We start from the raw sequence: 11,453 nt of genomic DNA, 5'->3' as shown, positions 1-11,453 counted from the left end.
GCCGAGCATACAACATGCCTTGGGGACAAGATTGGACATGAGCACTGCGTTTCACCCTCAAACGGATGGCCAATCAGAAAGAGTCATTCAAGTCTTGGAAGACCTATTACGGGCATGTGTGCTAGAATTTGGAGGAAACTGGGAGGAACACATGGCATTGGTGGAGTTCACGTATAACAATAGTCACCAAGCCACAATAGGGATGGCCCCATATGAAGCCTTGTATGGTAGGAGGTGTAGAACTCCTTTATGTTGGGAGGAAATTGGGGACCGGAAGTTATATGGCGCAGAGTTAGTTCAAGTCACCACGGAGAAAGTGAGAATTATCAGGGATCGCATCAAAGCCGCATAGGATAGACAGAAGAAGTATGCCGATGTGAGGAGAAGACCTCTCGAGTTCAGTATGGGGGACCAGGTGTTCCTGAAGGTAGCCCCATGGAAGAACATGTTACGATTTGGATTGAAAGGAAAGTTAACTCCCCGTTTCATTGGACCCTTCAAAATCTTACAACGAGTTGGACCAGTAGCCTACAAGGTGGATTTGCCCCCACAGTTAGCCAGGGTCCATGATGTGTTCCATGTCTCCTTGTTAAGGAAGGCTAACGTAGACCCCGCCCGAGTTCTACCCCAGGTCCCAGTAGAGGTCAAGGAAGACTTAACACTGGAATTGAGGCCCATAAGGATACTAGATCAAGAAGTGAAGGAGTTACGAAGCAAAAAGATCCCCATCATTAGAATCTTATGGCGAAATGCTCAAGTAGAAGAGGAAACTTGGGAGAGGGAGGCTGAGATGAGAAAAAAGTACCCCAATTTATTTGATCTACTAGGTATGGAGTGTGAAACTTCTTAAATTTCGAGGATGAAATTCATATTTAGGAGGGGAGAATGTAAACACCCAAAGGAAAATATATATATATTTAGAGAGAGAGAGATGATGATGAATGCAGTTTTCGCTGCCGATGCAGAAATCGGCAGCGACGCAGTTTTCGCTGCCGATGCAGAAATCGGCAGCGACGCAGTTTTCGCTGCCGATTCTGGACTGGGCAGCGACGCAGTTTTCGCTGCCGATGCAGAAATCGGCAGCGATGCAGTTTTCGCTGCCGATTCTGGACTTGGCAGCGACGCAGCCTTCACTACCGATACAGAAATCGGTAGCGACACAGTTTTCGCTGCCCATTTCTTGATCGGCAGCGACGCAGTTTTCGCTGCCGATGCAGAAATCGGCAGCGACGCAGTTTTCGCTGTCGATGCAGAAATCGGCAGCGATGCAGTTTTTGCTGCCGATTTCTCAATGAACAGTGACGCAGAGCTGGGAGGGAGGGGTAAAAATGATTTTCGATAAACCAAACAAGGATAAGGACACACCTAAACCAACCCCCAAACAACCCATTTCATTGGATGGGTAGTATAAATACAAAGAGGGGAGAGAGAATGACCCATCTTCTTCCAAATCCAGCAGCTGCATGCCGTTCTTCCCTTCCCCTTTCACAACAGAAACGTGAATCAGACCAGTAGAGATTACTTTGTGAACTTGTGAGGGAGAGATGAGACCTTGAGAGAGGAGTGGGCAGCTGCATAGAGGAGAGGAAAAAGAGAGCTGGAAAACGTGAGAGGAAGAAGAAGGAGGAGAACCAGCAGCTGAATAGTGTCAAACCTTCCTCAAACTTAGTTAAATTCAGAAGGTATGGGTCATGAAACTCTCTTCCTCTCCCCCGTAAGATCAAAAACGAAAATGAAGAAGAAAAACCCTAAGAAAAGAATTGATTTAAGACCTAAGCCAGCTGTGAAGGAAGCTGAAATTAACCAAGAGAACAAGCAAACAAAAGTGAAATAAAGTCAATTTCAGAACATCTAACAAATCATGGTAGAGGGCTGGCTTTAACTAGGGGGTAATTAATGTGTTTCTGCTGTGATGTTGTTGCTGGACTTAATGTGTTCTGCTGTGATGATTGTTGCTGGAATTAATGTGTTCTGCTGTGATGTTTGTTGCTGGAATTAATGTGTTCTACTGTGATGATTGTGCTGAAATTGATGCTGCCGATTTGTGTGTTGCGCGGCGAAATTCTGTTTCGCTGCCGCAACTGAACCTGCTGCAGCGAATTAATATTCGCTGCCGATTTGTGTGTTGCGCAGCGAAATTCTATTTCGCTGCCGCAACTGAACCTGCTGCAGCGATTTGATATTCGCTGCCGATTTGTGTGTTGCGCAGTGAAATTCTGTTTCGCTGCCGCAACTGAACCTCCTGCAGCGATTTGATATTCGCTGCCGATTTGTGTGTTGCGCAGCGAAATTCTGTTTCGCTGCCGCAACTGAACCTGCTGATGGTTTACGACAGGATTTGAGACAAGGATTGATCGCCTTGCGATTTAAATCGGTGAGGGAGTTGATTGAGGCTGCACAAGCTCTAGAGGCATGTATTGGAGAAAGCCAAGGGGGGTATCAGAGTATAAGCAAAAAGAGAGATGGGGACTATTTCAGCGGCAGACCACCGCACCCGAAGAAAGGAAAAAGTGGGGTGTTTGAGCAGCACGGAAAGAAGGGGAGTTTGATATTACCGCCTCACCAACAGTCAAGTGGGAGAATGATGGCGGGACAGTCGCACTCGAGGGCAAACTCTTCAACTGGGACCGGTGACCGCAGGGGAGTTGACTATCCTTTTTGTGTAAAATGTGGACAAAAACACCCTGGGGACTGCTCAGTTTCCCCTAGGCGATGCTTTGTGTGCAGAGGAGAGGGTCATAGGTGGAGGAACTGCCAGTATCTTAGCCAAGGGTGTCATTACTGTGGTGGGAAAGGTCATTACAAGAGGGACTGCCCCAAAAGAAACACCGGACAAGTACAGAGCTATAGACAGCCCAGTCAGAGCCACCAGCAGTCAGTCACCGTTAATAGGCCAGTGAGATCTTCTCAATCAGGGGCAAACTCCAGTCGAGGGAAGCCGAGGGCACAAAATGATCGGACCCCAGGGAGGGTCTTCCACCTGACACAGGAGGAGGCCAGGGCTGCATCGGATGTGGTGGCAGGTACACTACTGTTGAATGATTTTAATATGCATGTATTGTTTGATCCGGGTGCCACCCACTCATTCATTGCTAAAAGAAGTGTCACTAAATTGAGAAAGGAAGTAGAAATAGTAGAGAAGGGGTTTGTAATTGGAACTCCAATGGGAAACATGGTTAAAACAAATATTGTATATGTGGATGTGGGGGTTAGTTTATCCGGGTATGAAACAGAAGTAGACTTGATTCCCTTAGAGCTGCATGATTTTGACATAATACTAGGCATGGATTGGTTGAGTAAATACAAGGCACTAATAGATTGTTATGCTAAAACTGTTACCTTTCAAACACCTAAGGGCGAGAAAATGACTTTTGAAGGAGAGAGATTTCCCAAACTGAATGCTTTAATATCGGTGGTAACAGCCCAAAAACTTTTAAGAAAGGGATGTATGGGATACCTCGCATACATCTTAAACTCTGATGATGAAGGTCCACGATTGAAGGATATTCCTGTGGTGAAGGATTTCCCAGATGTGTTTCCAGAAGAACTACCAGGACTACCCCCGGAGCGAGAGGTAGAGGTGTCTATAGACACTTTTCCTAGAGTCCCACCCATAGCCCAACAACCATATCGGATGGCTCCAGCAGAACTGAACGAGTTAAAGACTCAATTACAGGAATTATTAGACAAGGGGTTCATACGGCCCAGTAATTCTCCTTGGGGAGCACCGGTCCTATTTGTAAGAAAGAAAGATGGAACCCATAGGCTTTGTATTGACTATCGACAGTTGAACAAAATAACAATGAAAAACAAGTATCTGTTACCTCGGATAGATGATTTGTTCGACCAATTAAAGGGAGCGAGGGCATTTTCGAAGATAGATCTGAGATCAGGGTACTATCAGATGAAGATTAAAGAAGCGGATGTAGCAAAGACCGCATTTAGAACTCGTTACGGACACTATGAATTTTTGGTGTTACCGTTCGGGTTGACGAACGCCCCAGCCCTCTTCATGGATTTGATGAATCGGGTTTTCCAACCATACCTGGATAAGTTTGTGGTGGTATTCATTGATGATATACTGGTGTACTCGAATTCTTTCAAGGAGCACGAAGAACACTTGAGACAAACCTTACAAACCTTGAGAGATCACCAGTTATATGCAAAATTGAGTAAATGTGAATTTTGGCTGAAAAGAGTGACGTTTTTGGGACATGTCATTTCAGCCGAAGGTGTTTTTGTCGACCCTCAAAAAGTCAAAGCAGTCTTGAAATGGGAAAGACCGACTTCGGTCACTGAAATACGTAGTTTCCTGGGACTTGCAGGATACTATCGGAGATTTATCGAAGGTTTTTCCCTGATTGCAACCCCTTTGACCCAGCTAACTAGGAAGGATAAGAAGTGGGTGTGGTCGGAAGAATGTGAGGCAAGCTTCCAAGAATTGAAGAGGAGGCTCACCACTGCTCCAGTCTTAACTCTCCCCTCAGGGACCGAGGGTTTTGTGGTATATAGTGATGCCTCGGGGAAGGGATTGGGGTGTGTTTTGATGCAACATGGGAAGGTGATCGCCTATGCATCAAGGCAATTAAAGACTCATGAGGTGAACTACCCGGTGCACGACCTGGAGTTGGCAGCTGTAGTATTTGCCTTGAGGATATGGAGACACTATTTGTATGGGTCTCGAACCCAAATTTTTACTGATCATAAGAGCCTGAAGTATCTGATGTCGCAAAAGGAGTTGAACATGCGGCAAAGAAGGTGGATAGAGCTCATTAAGGATTATGATTGCACCATAGAATACCACCCGGGGAAAGCAAATGTGGTGGCAGATGCCCTCAGTCGCAAAAATAAAGCCTCCTTGGGAAGCTTAACAGTGGGAAAGGAGCGGCAATTGGCAGAATTAAAAGAGTTGGGTGCAGATTTGGGAATTGATGCAAGAGGTGGGTTAGTAGCCCAATTATTGGTGCGACCAACGTATCGAGAACAGATACTACATGCCCAATTCCATGACAAGGTGGGATCCAAGATTAGGAAGAATGTGGAGGCCGGGGTAGAAATGAAATTCCGAGTAGCGGATGATGGATCCTTGATGATGGGACAACGGTTGTACGTGCCTGATGACGAAACAGTCAAACGTATGGTTCTGCAAGAAGCATATGAGTCCAACTTCTCCATACATCCTGGCAGTACTAAGATGTACCGAGACCTAAAACACCTCTATTGGTGGCCTAATATGAAAAGGGAAATAGCTGAGTATGTGTCAAAGTGTGGGATATGTCAACAAGTCAAGGTTGAACACCAAAGGCCTGCGGGACCATTACAGCCATTACAAATTCCAGAATGGAAGTGGGAGATGATCACCATGGATTTCGTGTCGGGATTTCCCAAGGGGAGAAAAGGAAATGATGCAATATGGGTCATTGTGGATCGGTTGACGAAATCCGCACTATTCTTGCCTGTAAAGATGACCGACTCGGTGGACAAGCTTGCCAAGATCTACATAAATGAGGTGGTACGACTTCATGGGATTCCGGTGTCCATTGTATCGGATCGAGATCCTAGGTTCACCTCTCGACTTTGGCCGAGCATACAACATGCCTTGGGGACAAGATTGGACATGAGCACTGCGTTTCACCCTCAAACGGATGGCCAATCAGAAAGAGTCATTCAAGTCTTGGAAGACCTATTACGGGCATGTGTGCTAGAATTTGGAGGAAACTGGGAGGAACACATGGCATTGGTGGAGTTCACGTATAACAATAGTCACCAAGCCACAATAGGGATGGCCCCATATGAAGCCTTGTATGGTAGGAGGTGTAGAACTCCTTTATGTTGGGAGGAAATTGGGGACCGGAAGTTATATGGCGCAGAGTTAGTTCAAGTCACCACGGAGAAAGTGAGAATTATCAGGGATCGCATCAAAGCCGCATAGGATAGACAGAAGAAGTATGCCGATGTGAGGAGAAGACCTCTCGAGTTCAGTATGGGGGACCAGGTGTTCCTGAAGGTAGCCCCATGGAAGAACATGTTACGATTTGGATTGAAAGGAAAGTTAACTCCCCGTTTCATTGGACCCTTCAAAATCTTACAACGAGTTGGACCAGTAGCCTACAAGGTGGATTTGCCCCCACAGTTAGCCAGGGTCCATGATGTGTTCCATGTCTCCTTGTTAAGGAAGGCTAACGTAGACCCCGCCCGAGTTCTACCCCAGGTCCCAGTAGAGGTCAAGGAAGACTTAACACTGGAATTGAGGCCCATAAGGATACTAGATCAAGAAGTGAAGGAGTTACAAAGCAAAAAGATCCCCATCATTAGAATCTTATGGCGAAATGCTCAAGTAGAAGAGGAAACTTGGGAGAGGGAGGCTGAGATGAGAAAAAAGTACCCCAATTTATTTGATCTACTAGGTATGGAGTGTGAAACTTCTTAAATTTCGAGGATGAAATTCATATTTAGGAGGGGAGAATGTAAACACCCAAAGGAAAATATATATATATTTAGAGAGAGAGAGATGATGATGAATGCAGTTTTCGCTGCCGATGCAGAAATCGGCAGCGACGCAGTTTTCGCTGCCCATGCAAAAATCGGCAGCGACGCAGTTTTCGCTGCCGATTCTGGACTGGGCAGCGATGCAGTTTTCGCTGCCGATTCTGGACTTGGCAGCGACGCAGTTTTCGCTGCCGATGCAGAAATCGGCAGCGATGCAGTTTTCGCTGCCGATTCTGGACTTGGCAGCGACGCAGCCTTCACTACCGATACAGAAATCGGTAGCGACACAGTTTTCGCTGCCCATTTCTTGATCGGCAGCGACGCAGTTTTCGCTGCCGATGCAGAAATCGGCAGCGACGTAATTTTCGCTGCCGATGCAGAAATCGGCAGCGATGCAGTTTTTGCTGCCGATTTCTCAATGAACAGTGACGCAGAGCTGGGAGGGAGGGGTAAAAATGATTTTCGATAAACCAAACAAGGATAAGGACACACCTAAACCAACCCCCAAACAACCCATTTCATTGGATGGGTAGTATAAATACAAAGAGGGGAGAGAGAATGACCCATCTTCTTCCAAATCCAGCAGCTGCATGCCGTTCTTCCCTTCCCCTTTCACAACAGAAACGTGAATCAGACCAGTAGAGATTACTTTGTGAACTTGTGAGGGAGAGATGAGACCTTGAGAGAGGAGTGGGCAGCTGCATAGAGGAGAGGAAAAAGAGAGCTGGAAAACGTGAGAGGAAGAAGAAGGAGGAGAACCAGCAGCTGAATAGTGTCAAACCTTCCTCAAACTTAGTTAAATTCAGAAGGTATGGGTCATGAAACTCTCTTCCTCTCCCCCGTAAGATCAAAAACGAAAATGAAGAAGAAAAACCCTAAGAAAAGAATTGATCTAAGACCTAAGCCAGCTGTGAAGGAAGCTGAAATTAACCAAGAGAACAAGCAAACAAAAGTGAAATAAAGTCAATTTCAGAACATCTAACAAATCATGGTAGAGGGCTGGCTTTAACTAGGGGGTAATTAATGTGTTTCTGCTGTGATGTTGTTGCTGGACTTAATGTGTTCTGCTGTGATGATTGTTGCTGGAATTAATGTGTTCTGCTGTGATGTTTGTTGCTGGAATTAATGTGTTCTACTGTGATGATTGTGCTGAAATTGATGCTGCCGATTTGTGTGTTGCGCAGCGAAATTCTGTTTCGCTGTCGCAACTGAACCTGCTGCAGCGATTTAATATTCGCTGCCGATTTGTGTGTTGCGCAGCGAAATTCTGTTTTGCTGCCGCAACTGAACCTGCTGCAGCGATTTGATATTCGCTGCCGATTTGTGTGTTGCGCAGTGAAATTCTGTTTCGCTGCCGCAACTGAACCTCCTGCAGCGATTTGATATTCGCTGCCGATTTGTGTGTTGCGCAGCGAAATTTTGTTTCGCTGCCGCAACTGAACCTGCTGCAGCGATTTGATATTCGCTGCCGATTTGTGTGTTGCGCAGCGAAATTCTGTTTCGCTGACGCAACTGAACCTGCTGCAGCGATTTGATATTCGTTGCCGATTTGTGTGTTGCGCAGCGAAATTCTGTTTCGATGCCGCAACTGAACCTCCTGCAGCGAATTAATATTCGCTGCCGATTTGTGTGTTGCGCAGCGAAATTCTGTTTCGCTGCCGCAACTGAACCTGCTGCAGCGAATTAATATTCGCTGCCGATTTGTGTGTTGCGCAGCGAAATTCTGTTTCGCTGACGCAACTGAACCTGCTGCAGCGATTTGATATTCGCTGCCGATTTGTGTGTTGCGCAGCGAAATTCTGTTTCGCTGCCGCAACTGAACCTCCTGCAGCGAATTAATATTCGCTGCCGATTTGTGTGTTGCGCAGCGAAATTCTGTTTCGCTGCCGCAACTGAACCTGCTGCAGCGAATTAATATTCGCTGCCGATTTGTGTGTTGCGCAGCGAAATTCTGTTTCGCTGACGCAACTGAACCTCCTGCAGCGATTTGATATTCGCTGCCGATTTGTGTGTTGCGCAGCGAAATTCTGTTTCGTTGCCGCAGCTGAACCTCCTGCAGCGAAGTGATATTCCCTGCCGAGTTGTGCGTTGTGCAGCGAAACTGTGGCGCCAACAACGGTGCAGTTCTTGCTGCCGAACTGGCAGCCGGCGGCGAACCAGTTCTCGCTGCCGAATTGGGCAGCCCGCAGCGAACCAGTTCTCGCTGCCGATTCCTACAATAAGCCTCCAAGGCAGGAATGACTTAAATGCTAATAACAATTTCATGATATGATGGTGTAAAATAGGGAACACTTGAATGTGAACATATGAACTATTGAAATAAGTGTGATGATGAATGTGATTCAAAAATAAAATAAATACAACTGTGCTGATTTGTGACCATTGATGTCTTAGGTGGTGCGGTCGGGATTGGACCATCATCAAGACAGGAACGACCCACAGGTGGAGCAGGTAGGTGACTTGCACCTTTCTTTTTCATACGTTGAATCTTGGAATATTTTAACTTGAGTACTACCATATTGTTAGAACCGATATTAAATTGTCGAACGCTTAATTGTTGATAAAAGAGTGATTAGCTTCGGCTAATGGCATCCGAATGGATGGCCGGGACAAAAGACTGATTAGCTTCGGCTAATGGCATCCAAACAGATGGCCGGGACAAAGAATGATTAGCTTCGGCTAATGGCGTCCGAATGGATGGCCGGGATGAAGGACTGATTAGCTTCGGCTAATGGCATCCGAATGGATGGCCGGGACAAAGAATGATTAGCTTTGGCTAATGGCGTCCGAATGGATGGCCGGGTTAAAAAGGGATGATTTCGCTGCCGATTCTGGATCGGCAGCGACGCAGTTCCGCTGCCGATTCTGGATCGGCAGCGACACAGTATTCGCTGCCGATTCTGGATCGGCAGCGATGCAGTCTTCGCTGCTGATACAGACATCGGCAGCGACCCAGTTTCGCTGCCGATTCCTTGATCGGCAGCGATGTAGTTTCGGCTGCCGATTTTAGGATTGGCAGCGACGCAGCTATCGCTATGGAATCCGGATGGATAGCCGGGACAAATAAACGACTAGTTTCGGCGAATGGCATTTGAAAACTTGTGTATCTATATGTACTACTAATTGTTACATCAAATACATGAAGAAATTATAAATGTTAATGCTTATTTAATTGCTAGGCCGCTAGTTACCATTATTATTATTATTAAGTATTTGTTTTCTCTTAAATGTTTTGTACTGCTGCAGGGACGTCACACCAACGAGATGTCTAGGATACCCGATACACGGGAACCTACTTTTGCAAGGAATTAAGTAGATGCATTCTAAATCACAATGTATTTTGTAGGGATCAATGTACTGAATGTATAACTTTTATTAGATCCTTTTTGTTTAAAAATTGTGATGGCTATTAGAAGTATAAGAGTGCAAACTCATGTCCATGTATATATATTTTTAATATGAACTCCAAATCATGCAACCTTAATATTATGTGTTTGTGTAAGATTCGCTTTTGAATGAACTGTTGATTGTATGGATTGTATTTTGATGATGTGAGGATTCAAGTTCTTTGATTACCGGCACCATGTGTATTAAATATATATATATAAAAAAAAATTTACTATTGTTTTGGGCTTAGAAAGCCGGGTTGTTACATTATGGCCGGCTGGAAACAACCAGCAGAGGAAGGAGAGCAGATAACCGGGACTTGAGGGAAGAATCATACCACCAAAACCTGCTAAAAAATGTCTAAAAACATGAGGTAAGACCAATATCCTTCTCTTGGCTGGCTATTAGCCCAGATTTCAAACAAAAAAAGGGAAGAAAACTCGAAAATGGAAGGGGTGGTGTTCTTGCACCTTAACTCAAAGAATCTTGACTAAATGGATAGACCTATGTAGAACAAAAGATGAATGAACACATGCATAGACCCTTACTTAAGAAACATGAACAATTTTGAATGTATGAACCTAAGGGAGGGTTGACCATGGTGAGGGCTGGATAGAATATGTATTAAAGTGATAAAATGCATGGATGATGATCTCGTGAGACTTCTAAGAACATTTTTTAGTTAAAAACATAATCATACTTGTGTTGATGATGTAAATTCTGTATATTTGATTGATGAAATTATATGGAAAGGTGGTGGAATGATGTTAAGGGCAAATTATGTTATTAATGAACCTTGAAAGCATGCTGCAGCTGAAACAGGAACCACACCATATAACGCTTCGGTTTTGTTTCATTAATGAACAAACATGTGTAATTGTGAATCAAGAGAATGAATTATGAATTGTGATTGTGATTATACTTGTGAGAAATATGATGATTTGCATGTGTAGCTAAGTGTGTTGGGCAGCAATGTCCAACCATAAGAATTGAGGGAATAATGAGAGATTTATCCGTGACGAACACCTTAAGGGAATTAAGTTCGTGACCGGAAATGAACACTTGTGAGTTATGAAATTGCTAATGGTGGTGTTGATGTGTTACCATAATGTAATTGAAAACATGGATTGAATGAATTCAGAAAACCTTGCTAAATGAACTTGTGTTGTCCGCAGTGAACTAGTGTTCGCTGCCGCAAACTGTGTTGTCTGCAACGAATCAGCATTCACTGCCAAAGTTATGTTGTCTGCAGCGAACTAGTGTTTGCTGTCGAAAGTGTGTTGTCAGCAACGAATCAGCGTTCACAGTCGAAATTATGCTATCAACAGCGAACTAGTGTTCGCTGTCAAAATTGTGTTGTCTACAGCGAACTCATGTTCGCTGTCGAAAGTGCGTTGTCTGCAGGGAATCAGCGTTCGCTGCCAAAATTGTGTTGTCAGCTGCGAACTAGTGTTCGCTGCCGAAATTGTGTTGTCTATAGCGAACTCGTGTTCGCTGTCGAAAGTGTGTTGTCTGCAGCGAATCAACGTTCGCTGCCGAAGTTCTGTTATTTGCAGTGAAATAGTATTTGTGCAAGG

The 11,453-nt window shown here is 44.9% G+C and overlaps 1 long non-coding RNA gene across 1 annotated transcript; it reads left to right on the top strand.

Annotated features, from left to right (window-relative positions):
• Positions 1 to 7,033: 7,033 nt before the first annotated feature.
• Positions 7,034 to 10,009, top strand: LOC127905062 (uncharacterized). The gene is made up of 3 exons (XR_008058718.1): positions 7,034 to 7,298; positions 8,884 to 8,940; positions 9,736 to 10,009. It is a non-coding gene; the product is annotated as an uncharacterized LOC127905062 (long non-coding RNA).
• Positions 10,010 to 11,453: the final 1,444 nt, after the last annotated feature.

Source organism: Populus trichocarpa, chromosome 3 (assembly GCF_000002775.5).
Source record: "Populus trichocarpa isolate Nisqually-1 chromosome 3, P.trichocarpa_v4.1, whole genome shotgun sequence".
Lineage (NCBI taxonomy): Eukaryota > Viridiplantae > Streptophyta > Magnoliopsida > Malpighiales > Salicaceae > Populus > Populus trichocarpa.
This window is presented reverse-complemented; position numbering and strand designations above follow the sequence as displayed.